This window comes from Podarcis liolepis, assembly GCF_965112155.1.
Source record: "Podarcis liolepis genome assembly, chromosome: 3".
NCBI classification, from domain to species: domain Eukaryota; kingdom Metazoa; phylum Chordata; class Lepidosauria; order Squamata; family Lacertidae; genus Podarcis; species Podarcis liolepis.
Genome location: NC_139557.1, coordinates 88391576 through 88402811, shown reverse-complemented (window position 1 = coordinate 88402811; position 11236 = coordinate 88391576). Strand labels below are relative to the sequence as shown.

Here is an 11236-nt window from a genome sequence, read left to right as displayed (position 1 = left end):
GCAAAAAGCAGACCAAACAAATTCCTCCCCCTTCCCTAGTACTAGCTATGCTTCCCCCGCCCCTGGAGTACCACATTTTTTTTAACCTCAGCTCAAGGCACTGAGAAGTGACCTAGAGGTGAGTGCTTATCTAATCCATTATCAGCCTCATAAGCAACTTGGGCCTTGCCTTCAGACCTTTCTGATGGCTGTGAAAGCTTTATTGACTTATATTTCACTGTTTTAACAACAAGCAGGATGAGGAAACTCAAACGTCAACCTGCAGCATAAGACATGGCAACTGAAGTACAACCTTGAGAGCTAATTTATGGTTGGGAGTGATTGTCACTTTTAAGTTATCTATTCACCACAACTGGAAAGCCTCTCTTCACTATAAACATCCTGTCCCATTACTTTAAAATCCCATTCTCTTCATGAAATGGTTGCTTACACGGCCAGTAAGTAACACCTGAGGTTGCTTCAGAGGCTGTGCCTTTTGGATTGCTATCTGAAATCGAGACATTGCTCATAAAACCAATGATGGCCCTGCTATCATGGAGCACCCTTTGTAGCTAGCGGGGAGAGAAGGCATGTTCAGCATCATGCATGTGCAAATGCACCAATGTGGAAGCAGGGCTATGGGGCTATATAAGCCCATGCCAAGTCCCACTTGATCACTTTATATTTCTGCCACTTGAAGGAGAAGTGCCAGATGAGATATCAGCTTCATGGTTTGAAGCAAGGGATCGTGTTTGGTGGCCTAGCTGCTGGTGGTGAGATATACTAGCCTCAGAAGTGGCTCCCTACAGTAGTTCCAACCAATAGTCAGTATCTTCCCCTTCTTTCATCTCCCTTGCCTCAGGGCTTCCTGTCCCTTTGTTACTCTACATCCTGGAACCTCTTCTCATTCCCCAGTCTGTCTTTGTGCAACATTTTAATTCCACCCAAAGGGACAACTTTCTCTTTCCCCGCAGAAGCTGTTCTGCAAATGGTGTTTGGTTTGCTGAACAATTTTCAAACCATTGTACCAGCTCTTCCAATCCAATCCAATCCATAGCTGAGCCTTCGTGGGTAAAAGCACTATATGAGCCACATAAGACTGAGGGACAGAGTGACCTATCTTAAACAAGGTCCCTCTGCTCCTGAATTCCACCACAAAGTTATCTCTACACCTAAACAGCCAATACAAAAAGGCTGTATTCAGCTAAAGAACTGAGTGAATGGAACAAGTTCCTATTGTGCGACAGGATGTCATTCTACTGTACATGTCTTGCACCTCCCCCAAATCTGCTTCCTGAGTGTAGGGGGAATCCCTAGAACAGATTTGGGGGGCACAAGGGGGGGGGGGAGATTGGAAGAACATTATGTTGTGGACTCATGGAGCATTAGTCTTAGCACAGCATGGAATTCCACCCAAAGATAAGAGGGATGGCCCCAAACGTAGAACTTTATCTTAGAGAAGATGATTTGCTGATGCTACAGCTATTGTCCTTAACCCTTATGTCCGAAAATCAAAGCAGGGTTTCTATTTTGTCTTCCTTCCTCACCCATAAGTATTTGGGAGACTGTGGAAGATGAAGGGGCAAAGTGAACATGTCATTTGCTGGTCTGCAAAGTGCCAACATAGATTTGTGAAGCTGATGAAGGAGGGAAAACTTTGGACATTTCTAGTAGGAGTGAGTTGAAATCACATGCCAAATTTTACACTCATTTCTTTGACTGGAAAAGTGGCTCTCATTTTGTGGCCATCTTCAGCACTCAACTGGGAGATATGCCTGTTTGTTTTGATGTTTTTTATTTTTGTTTTTGGAGAACTATTTCTCTTCTCTTTTGCCCTAACTGCCCTTGGCCACATTTGCCTACACTGCTGTTTAATCATATTGGCTGTGGCCACCCAATTGATTTTGACCCGGAGGTCAGAATGCAACAGCACATGTGATGGTGTCATATTCATAAGCAAAATCACATGGCTCACCACAGCCAATGGAAGTAAAATGGTAGTGTAGGCAACTGAGGGAAAAGGAAAATGGAAATGGCACCAGGAGGAAGCATCACCCAGAGAGATAAACAGGCAATGAATGGAATTGAAACAACAGTTCATTTAGCAAGATGAATATTTCTCAGTAATGTTTTTGGCTACATCAAATCTAACACATTTAAAGCAAATATCAAAATTAGGAGCTATTCCACAGCGCTCTAATATTTAGCTTCAGTCTTGAATCCAAATTGACTACACACCTTCATAGATGCCCATAGTTCTTTTTAATTCCCAGTATATTGAAAAGCAGATTACAGTGTCTGTTCATTTATTTATAAGGCAAGCCTATAATTATCTGTGAGGTGGATTTTTTTTGTGTCAAAGTGAACTTTTCCCCTTTGTTGTTAAATAACAGAATGAAAAATCAAGTGCAAGTTGCTGCGTCTAACTATATTACTCTAGAATGTCTTTTCAGTATATTAAAGTGTTTTCAATTACCTTCTAATACACCTCCAGGGAGCCCGAGAGAATGGAAGGATTAGTGGAATAATGAGTTTAAATTATTTAGCTTCCCCCCTTCCTTTTTTATTATGTGGCTCTATTGAATTGAATCTTTGGTCAGACGTGTTTGACAATGCAGGCCAGGTTACATCAAATGAGTTATCTTGGTTGCAAATCAAAAGGAAGGAAATAATTCATATTAATATGCAAATATCACATTTTACATAGAGAAAGCAAGTTGGCCACTCTGCTATTTATTAAATTCAATGGTTATAGCATATAATCCTTCAGAAGAAAAATGGTTGAGAATTAGGGTGATAGAAAGGGAGGTGAGTAAAGCTTTATTTTTGCTGAATTCAACGTGGTGGTGATAAAACTTTCAACTGTACCTGGCAAAATGAGTTTTAAAAACAACAACAAAGAAAACTGTGAAATAAGGTGATGAATCCTTGCAATTGCCATCTGTCTATACTTTTACCTGTATCAACTCAATGTGGATCTGACTAAATTTCAATGTACATATGATGTCCTCTTGCATTTTGTGAGTGTCACAAATGAAAGGGAGGCATCAACCAAATTAGACAGCAGAGAGAACCATAGGAAACCAGTGCATGATCATCCATAAGAAATAAATGAACAAACAAACAAACAAACAAAAACCAAGACAAACAATACACCAAAGAGATATTGGCAGTGGGGTTGAATTACTGATTTGAATATTCGCCAATCAACTCAGAGAGAAATAATCTACACACTGCAAGAAAAAGGTTTAAGACCAAAAATATGGCTGCAGTTTCCAATGTTCTGCATGATGAGTTCCAGCAAATAACTCAAATAGACCGAGTAATACGGATATGCAGCCAATCCTGTATCCTCACCTGATTAGTGCTCCTATTCAAGTTTCTTTTTTTTATGATCAGCCACTGCATAGAATATTGGTGGAAGCAACATCCATCTGTAAATGTGGGTCTCAAATTGTCTGCTAGTCCCTAAAGAAGCCACTTTATCTTCAAATTGCCATCAATATTTATCCCAGAGTGAAATCCAAGGCAAATTTGAGGACTCATCCCTCATAAAAGTACCAATGAATTTCACTGAGGCAAATAAAATGCACCCAGGCTCTTCCACACATTCTTAAGTTGACATTAGACTTTGTACTAAGATTGCATTTTGTGGTGGCAATGCTTTGAGCATCAGGGCAATCGCTTCCTCACTTCGTAGCATCTTCTCATCAATCACAAGCAGACATGGGAAGTGGAATCAGTAACTGCACCACATACAGACTTCCTTGTGGCATAGGGGCTTTACAACATCTCTTTCTAGAGGAAGCTCTTCATAGCCTCAAAGATTTGTGAGATTTCTGGGGTGATGCCCCATGAAGAACAAAGAACAAGAACCTGAAGAAAGAATTCATCATCATATTATTATTATTACTATTTATTGAATTTATATACCGCCCTATACCTGGGGGTCTCAGGGCGGTTCACAGAATAAAATCAAAGTATAAAACCACAAAATACAAAACAAAAATTAAAACAACCCAACAGCCACTCCCCCCCCCAAAAAAAGCACATTTTAAAAGGGTATGGAATTTTGATCAGATCAACCAAAGGCCTGGTTAAAAAGGAACGTTTTTGCCTGGTGCCTAAAATGAAGGCACCAGGTGAACTTCCCTGGGGAGAGCATTCCACAGATGGGGAACCACTGCAGAGAAGGCTGGTTCTTGTGTTGCCACCCTCTGGACCTCTCGAGGAAGAGGCACATGAAGAAGGGCCTCAGAAGATGATCTCAGGGTCTCGGTAGGTGCATATGGAAAGAGATCGGCAGATAGGGGTTGTATATGCAGGCACAAAGGAGTTACATTGTTTGGCCAATGGGTAATGTCTTTATTGGGATTTATGTATTTGTTTTTTGGTGGGAGACTGGAAACAATACTATCATAGTTTAAACCAGTGGAAGGAAGCTGTGACTCACCAAAAGTTGCTGAATGTTCACTCCCATCATCACTTACCACTGGCCATGCTGGCTGGTGCTGATGGAAGTTGAAGCATCTGGAAGTTCACAGGTGCCCCACTTCTGGTTTAAACAGATGAACACCAAAAATATGTGGCTATGAAAAGATCTTATACATTTGTGCCGATGTATCAATATGATGCACATTCAGTCTTTAAGACCTTTGCACAAGGCTCCCAGACCTACTTACCTCATTGATAGCCTACAATTGTCAATTGCTCTTCTCTGCATTTAAACACTGAAACACAACAGTTGATGTTGTAATAGCTTTGAAAGGTCAATGGGAATTGATAGATCTTTGTTAGATTCATTTTGACAACTATTTTGAGGACGCAATCAGTGAAAAATTGTATATAGAGGAGCTGATCCAGGAGGGTTAACTCGTGTTTTTATTGGTCCAACTAGTGAAGTAAAAAAGAAGGATGTGAAAGGAAAAAAGAATGTGTAAAATTTGATTTGTTTATCTGACACAATAGATGATTAGTATGGGATGCAGGAAAGCTGGAACTTCAGTATTATAGAAGAAAGAAAAAATCCCCAAACTGCATTTTCATGCAAACCAACCCAACTTGCTCACTCGGGCTAGATCTAGTACTCCATTTTCAGCATTCTCTTTCTGGGAAAAGCCCTCAGTATAGCTTTTCCAAGTGCTGTAATAGTACCAAAGATGGATGCTTTTATACCAGTATGGGCCACACATTGCCGAAGCTGGTACCATCCAGATGTTTTGGACTCCCATCAGCCCCAGCCAACATGGTTAGTTGAAGTCCCAACGTAGGTGGTCACCATGTTTGGGAGGCTGATCTACAGTAACAAACTGCAGCTGTGCTAAGCAGGAGTGGGTTGCTATATTAGTATCAGACTTTAATGGACATGTATGGCAGGTAGGATCTGTAGAAAGACGTATGGTTATATGCGTCTTAATTTCCTTTTCTGTTTATGGATTTTGACCAAAACTGCTTACTGTATTTTTCGCTCCATAAGACACACCTGACCATAAGACACACCTAGTTTTTAGAGGAAGAAAACAAGAAAAAAAAATATTCTGAACAAAACAGTGGATGTATGATTTTTGTGGTTTATGCTGTGGCCACAGACATGGTATATGATTTGACGGTGAGTTTGGGGTAGCCCAATGCAAAAATCCTGAGGATCCATGTGGATCTGTGCTTTGTAACCATGTTTTTGCGCCATTGCAGCCCCACAAAACAGTGGATGTGTGATTTTTTTTTAGGTGCAGGCTGTAGCCATGGACATGCTATGTGATCTGATGGTGAATTTGGGTGACCCAATGCAAAAATCCTGAGGATCCATGTGCTTTTACCTCCCCCCTCCCAGGCAGCCTACTTTATCACTAGCGTCCCTTATCTCCCTCCTGATCGCTTGCCGATCAGCTGCTCTGAAGCTTCCTTTCAACACCCCCTTCCCTCTTGTTTGCCTTAGTGTCTTTTCCTTAGCTGGGGCAGTTTTTTGCTCCTCCTTTTTTTCTAATTTCTCTCCTCATTACTTGTTTTAGTAATCCTGTCTCCTCTCTTTGCAAGTTTGCTGTATTTACCTCCCCACCTCCCCCAGCAGCCTCCTTTACCCGCAGCCTTATCTCCCACCCAATCGCTTGCCGATCAGCTGCTCAGCGGCTTCGTTTCAACACCCCCTTCCGTCTTTCTAAAAAAAAAAAAGGCACGATCTGCTTTTCGCTCCTGGGCAATTCAGCTCCAGGGACCACACATTCGCTCCATAAGTCGCACAGAGATTTCCCCTTACTTTTTAGGAGGAAAAAAGTCTGTCTTATGGAGCAAAAAATACGGTAGTTACATTACATGGGGCTTTAAATCACATTTGTTTACCTACACCCAGTAGGTATCTAAGAACATCAAGCCTGAGGTTCCTTGCTGCTTTCCTAGAATGATGCTACATTGTGATAATGCATCATTTGAAGGAGTGACTGGCAACTGCCCGTAGTTGAAATGTTCAAACAAGGCAGCCAGAATTCTCCCTCAGCCCTTTTTTTCTAGCTAAATTGAGGGTGGCAGGTCGAGAGACTGACGCCAGCTGTCTCTAGAACTACATAAATACAAATTTCTCAGAAAAGAACACATTACCCTGGGACCTTTGTTTTGTGATTGCTGAACCCAGAAACAACGGGAAGACACGTTGGATATTTCAGCGCTGCGTGCATGCAACAATCTGGCGGTAAGCCTCCATCTCTCCAGGTGTCTCAGTGCTGGAACAAGTGTCAGAACAAATGGGCTAGAGGGAGATGCGCAGAGCTACAATTTAGATAAAAGATCCTTAATGAATACCTTTTAAAAACCGATTTAGGTTTTTCTGTCCTTGATTTAGTTTTCATGAGGGTCCCCAGAGCACATCGATTATTTATTTATTTAGCTTGAAGAAAGAAGGCTGCATCTTGTTTGGAGAACTCGTCAACAGTTCTGATAACCAAGATGTTTCTCTTCCTTAATTTATAACTAGTATCTTGTAAACTTTGGCTCGACCTTGCATTTGGCACTGCCTAGCTAAGTACTCAGCCCAGCCCAGCTGCATGCAGCCTCACCGTTTAGGGGAATTAGAACAATAAAACAATGAGATAAAACAATAAATTAAAACAACAAAACGAAGCACTAAAAGGAGTTAAGAAGTAAAATAGAAGAGAAGATAAAAACAAATGCCTTAGAGCAGAAACTTGCTTTGGAGTTGGCCTTAGAGCTCAAAACCCTGCTTCAAGCATTCGGCAGCCATCTTTTTTCCCAGACTCCAGCAGGAGATTTCTTGTTCTTTTTTTAATCATTGAAACTTTGATTCCGTTGTGTTTTTTTAAATCCACTATGTCTTTCCAAGCACCAGCATCAGAATATTGCGGTGCCAGTGGCTTCTCTGGAAAGGTTTTTTTTATCAGAGGAAATGTCTCAGGATACCCTGCTATTGATATTGTGTAGGAGCCTTTGCTATATTGTTTTTGACAGCTATTAAAGTCTCTTTTGTTTGGGCACATCTTACCTAGATGTTTAACATGTAATTTTATTTTACTATGTATATGTATTTATTCTGATAACATTTTAGGGCAACTTGCTTTTAACTGTCAATTTTATCAACATTTTTAACTAGTGGAAAGTGCCTGGAATTCTGCCCAGGAATTCGAAGAAACAAACAAATATTGTTATTTATATAGTGATAGAGTAATCTGCAAGTTTTAGGACTGTGTGCACACACATGCATGCACACGCTAACCCAAGTTTCCAGCCTTGGGGAGCACATGACTTGGCCCTGAATCATTTTTTTGGGGTGGCAGGGGGTGCTAATGCTTACTTATGGCTTATTTGGTCTGACATCTTTATTCAATATGGCATCCAGCATCCAAATGTAGACAAAAACTGCTGCTTCCACCTCGAGATCCTCATGCCGAGTTGGATGGTGGTATCTTAAAAGCTATCCAAGCTGGTGATTGATGGAACTGTTACATCAAATTTGGTAAAGTCATGTCAAACTGGGTGATGAAATCCTCAGAGTCAAACAGATTGGTGCAGTTATGACCCATCACACCAAAATTTGGGCAAGTTAATGCCAAAGTCACATTTTGGTCCACCATCTTGATTCAGAATGGCAGCCAGTGGCCTAACATCACCAAAAAAACCCACCTCCACCTTAGGAACTCTTGTGTTGATTTTGAACTTGGCACAGTTTGGACATCTCATGTCATAAACTGGGCAAAGTCACACCATAATCAAGCTTTGGACCACATCCCCCTGCATTGTGCTATATGAAATAACCAACTTTGGAAAGCAACTTTTCAAAATCTATTAGACTGTTATTATTTTCCAGAGCTGAATGTTGCCTTGGGCACAGATAAGAGACAATTAAAGGGGTTGCTTTTCTGGATAGATTCCAGAAGAGGCTTGCAACTAATTAGGAACGCCAATCTTCCTCCATGGTATTCTGTTTTGAAAACAGAGTTATTTGACTAAACTCATTCCTGTTTCCCTAGGAAAGCTTTTATTGAGCTGTGATTTCAAGTGATGCCAATTGCAATCCTGGATGGTCACTATAACAAGGTCACTTATGAAGGCAGATTCTGTAGTTGTGGCCAATATCAGGTGGAATGCATTGTTTCCTATCTGTTAATGTGCTCCTTATACAGTGACCCAAGACAGGGACTTCTGAAACATTTGTTGACATATGGAAGCAGGAAAACCTTGGTAGATGCAGCGCAATTGCTTCTGAGTGACACTAACGGCTTTGTGACACAGAAAGTGGCTCTTTTTGCCCTGGTTGCAGAAATGATTAGAAAGAGAGAGAACATTGCTACAAATTGTTTTGGTGACTCTGAGGGTTAATGTGAAGTTGAGTTAGCTGATGGTACTTTTTATTATATTGCTGATGTTTGTCGCTCTCCTCCCCCTCCCTCAACTCCCATGAAAATGGCAGCCTTTCACTCAGCCCAACATGCAATCCTAATATTTGTTTATTCTGAAGTAAGTACCTCTGCACTCATTGGGGCTTAAAGGTAAAGGGACCCCTGACCATTAGGTCCAGTCATGACCGACTCTGGGGTTGCGGCACTCATCTCGCTTTATTGGCTGAGGGAGCTGGCGTACAGTTTCCGGGTCATGTGGCCAGCATGACTAAGCCGCTTCTGGCGAATGAGAGCAGCGCACGGAAACGCCGTTTACCTTCCCACCGGAGCGGTACCTATTTATCTACTTGTACTTTGACATGCTTTCGAACTGCTAGGTTGGCAGGAACAGGGACCGAGCAACGGGAGCTCACCCCGTCGCGGGGATTCGAACCGCCAACCTTCTGATCGGCAAGTCCTAGGCTCTGTGGTTTAACCCACTGCGCCACCCACGTCCTCAGTTAATTTGTTTAGGACTGCAGCCTAAGGATGCTAACACACATCTCTAGATGGCAACAAAATAATATTGCCCAAAGTGAACTGAAGGTGAATTTGAAAGATCTGACCTAGATGAAATGTGCGCTGGCATTTGTGGGGAAGATAAAAGAATCTTGATAAGATAAGTAAACTCTCTCCAGCTTCGCATATATCTGATGGGATATTATCTTCTTAGCTGCAGTGAGAAGAAAACAAGCAAGGAAAGATTGTATCTCCAGATCTTACTGAAATGTGCTCCGTGATTTTGGACAAGTCACTTAATCTCAGTGAGGGTATTTCTTTGCCTTTAAAACGAGTGAATTTCCTGTGAATGGGTGCTTCGAATCCTTCGTATGAGAAATTTCAGATTCTCGCAGCCCTGTTTGTGGGTTATGAAAGGGACTTGTCAAGGATAGAAATAGGAGGAAAGGTTTCCTTAACACAGCTGCATTCTTCACCCACATGTTCCCTTTCCAGCACCATTCAGGTGGGACTCCACAGTAAGCACCCTTGCAAGGCAAAAATCATTAGGTGAATGTGCTTGCGGAAAAAGGTTCTACAGCTAAGGGGCTAACACAGAAAAGGTCCTGTCTGATAGCTGCCTACTTGGCTTGGTTATCTCAGCAGACAGGCAGGGTTCCGAATTGGAGTTGCTCCTTTAGATACCTTGATTTATTTTGTCCTGAACATGGCTTGAGGGCTCACTGTGCAGTGTTTGAAGCATGAAGGATAATGCAGCGTGACGCAGCTCTATAGCATTTCATATAATGGATGTGTTCCCTTCAGTTTCCCTGTTAGAAAAAAAACAAACCCCTCTTGAAAAAAAAGTTTTGATCTGGCATCTCTATTAAAGCTTAAGGCCTGCCAGCACCAACAAGGGCAAGATATCATTATAAGAGTATGCTGTGAATCTTGGCGAGGAATTGAATATCGTTTGTTTGACAAATGAGCCTTTTTTGCAAGAGAAACAGAGCTAGCCATGAGGCCCTCATTATTAATCAAAGCCTGAATGGAGACTTGGCTAGGGAAAAGAGGGATAGGGGCAATCTGAGCAGGAAAGCATAATGCATCAGTAGTTGGCTGCAGCTGCTCTTTAGACTCTGAGAAGAGTGAGAAACTGAAGATTAAAAAGTTTGCTTAAAGCAGACACCTCGGATAAGAGGGAAAAGGCCCGCTGAGCTGGCTGCTTGCCTAACACATTGAAACTTGAAGGGAAGAGAGGGATGGTGCTGCTGCCATACAGAATAGGCCTGTGCAGACAGTCTCTTCTGACTAAAATACATGCTGTCTTCAGTCCCTGTTCCCAGTCTAGGCTTGGGGCAGGCTTCCTTCACCTAGTGACTGCCTTGCGACATAATTATAAACTGTGGCTCATCTGTCGCATACCCACAGTTGCATACGCTCTAATATACGGCCTAGGACCCTCATACCTACGGGACCGCCTCTCCTGGTATGTCCCACGGAGGACCTTACGGTCTTCAAACAAAAACATCTTGGAGGTCCTGGGCCACAGAGAGGTTAGGCTGGCCTCAACCAGAGTCAGGGAATTTTTGGCTGTGGCTCTGATCTGGTGGAACGCTCTGTCACAAGAGACTAGAGCCCTGCGGGACTTGACATCTTTCCGCAGGGCCTGCAAGACAGCTGTTCCACCCGGCCTTTGGCCAGGGCACAGCCTGACCCCCTCCTTTGTGTCCTCACAGAACTCTAGCCCAATGGTTGCCATTAATTTGATTTGAATTAATTTTATAATGAAATGATTTTAGAATGTTGTATTTATTTTACTGTTGTTAGCCGCTCTGAGCCCGGCTTTGGCTGGGGAGGGTGGGATATAAATAAAAAATTATTATTATTATTATTATTATTATTATTATTATTATTATTATTATTATTTCACAGGT

At 42.0% G+C, this 11236-nt stretch overlaps 1 long non-coding RNA gene across 1 annotated transcript; it reads right to left on the bottom strand.

Annotated features, from left to right (window-relative positions):
• Nucleotides 1-5438: 5438 nt before the first annotated feature.
• On the bottom strand, nt 5439-10890 carry LOC310704601. Its single transcript, XR_014524911.1, has 3 exons — nt 10769-10890; nt 9428-9534; nt 5439-6718 (listed from the first exon to the last, which is right to left on the bottom strand). It is a non-coding gene; the product is annotated as an uncharacterized lncRNA (long non-coding RNA).
• Between the last annotated feature and the right edge of the window lie 346 nt (nt 10891-11236).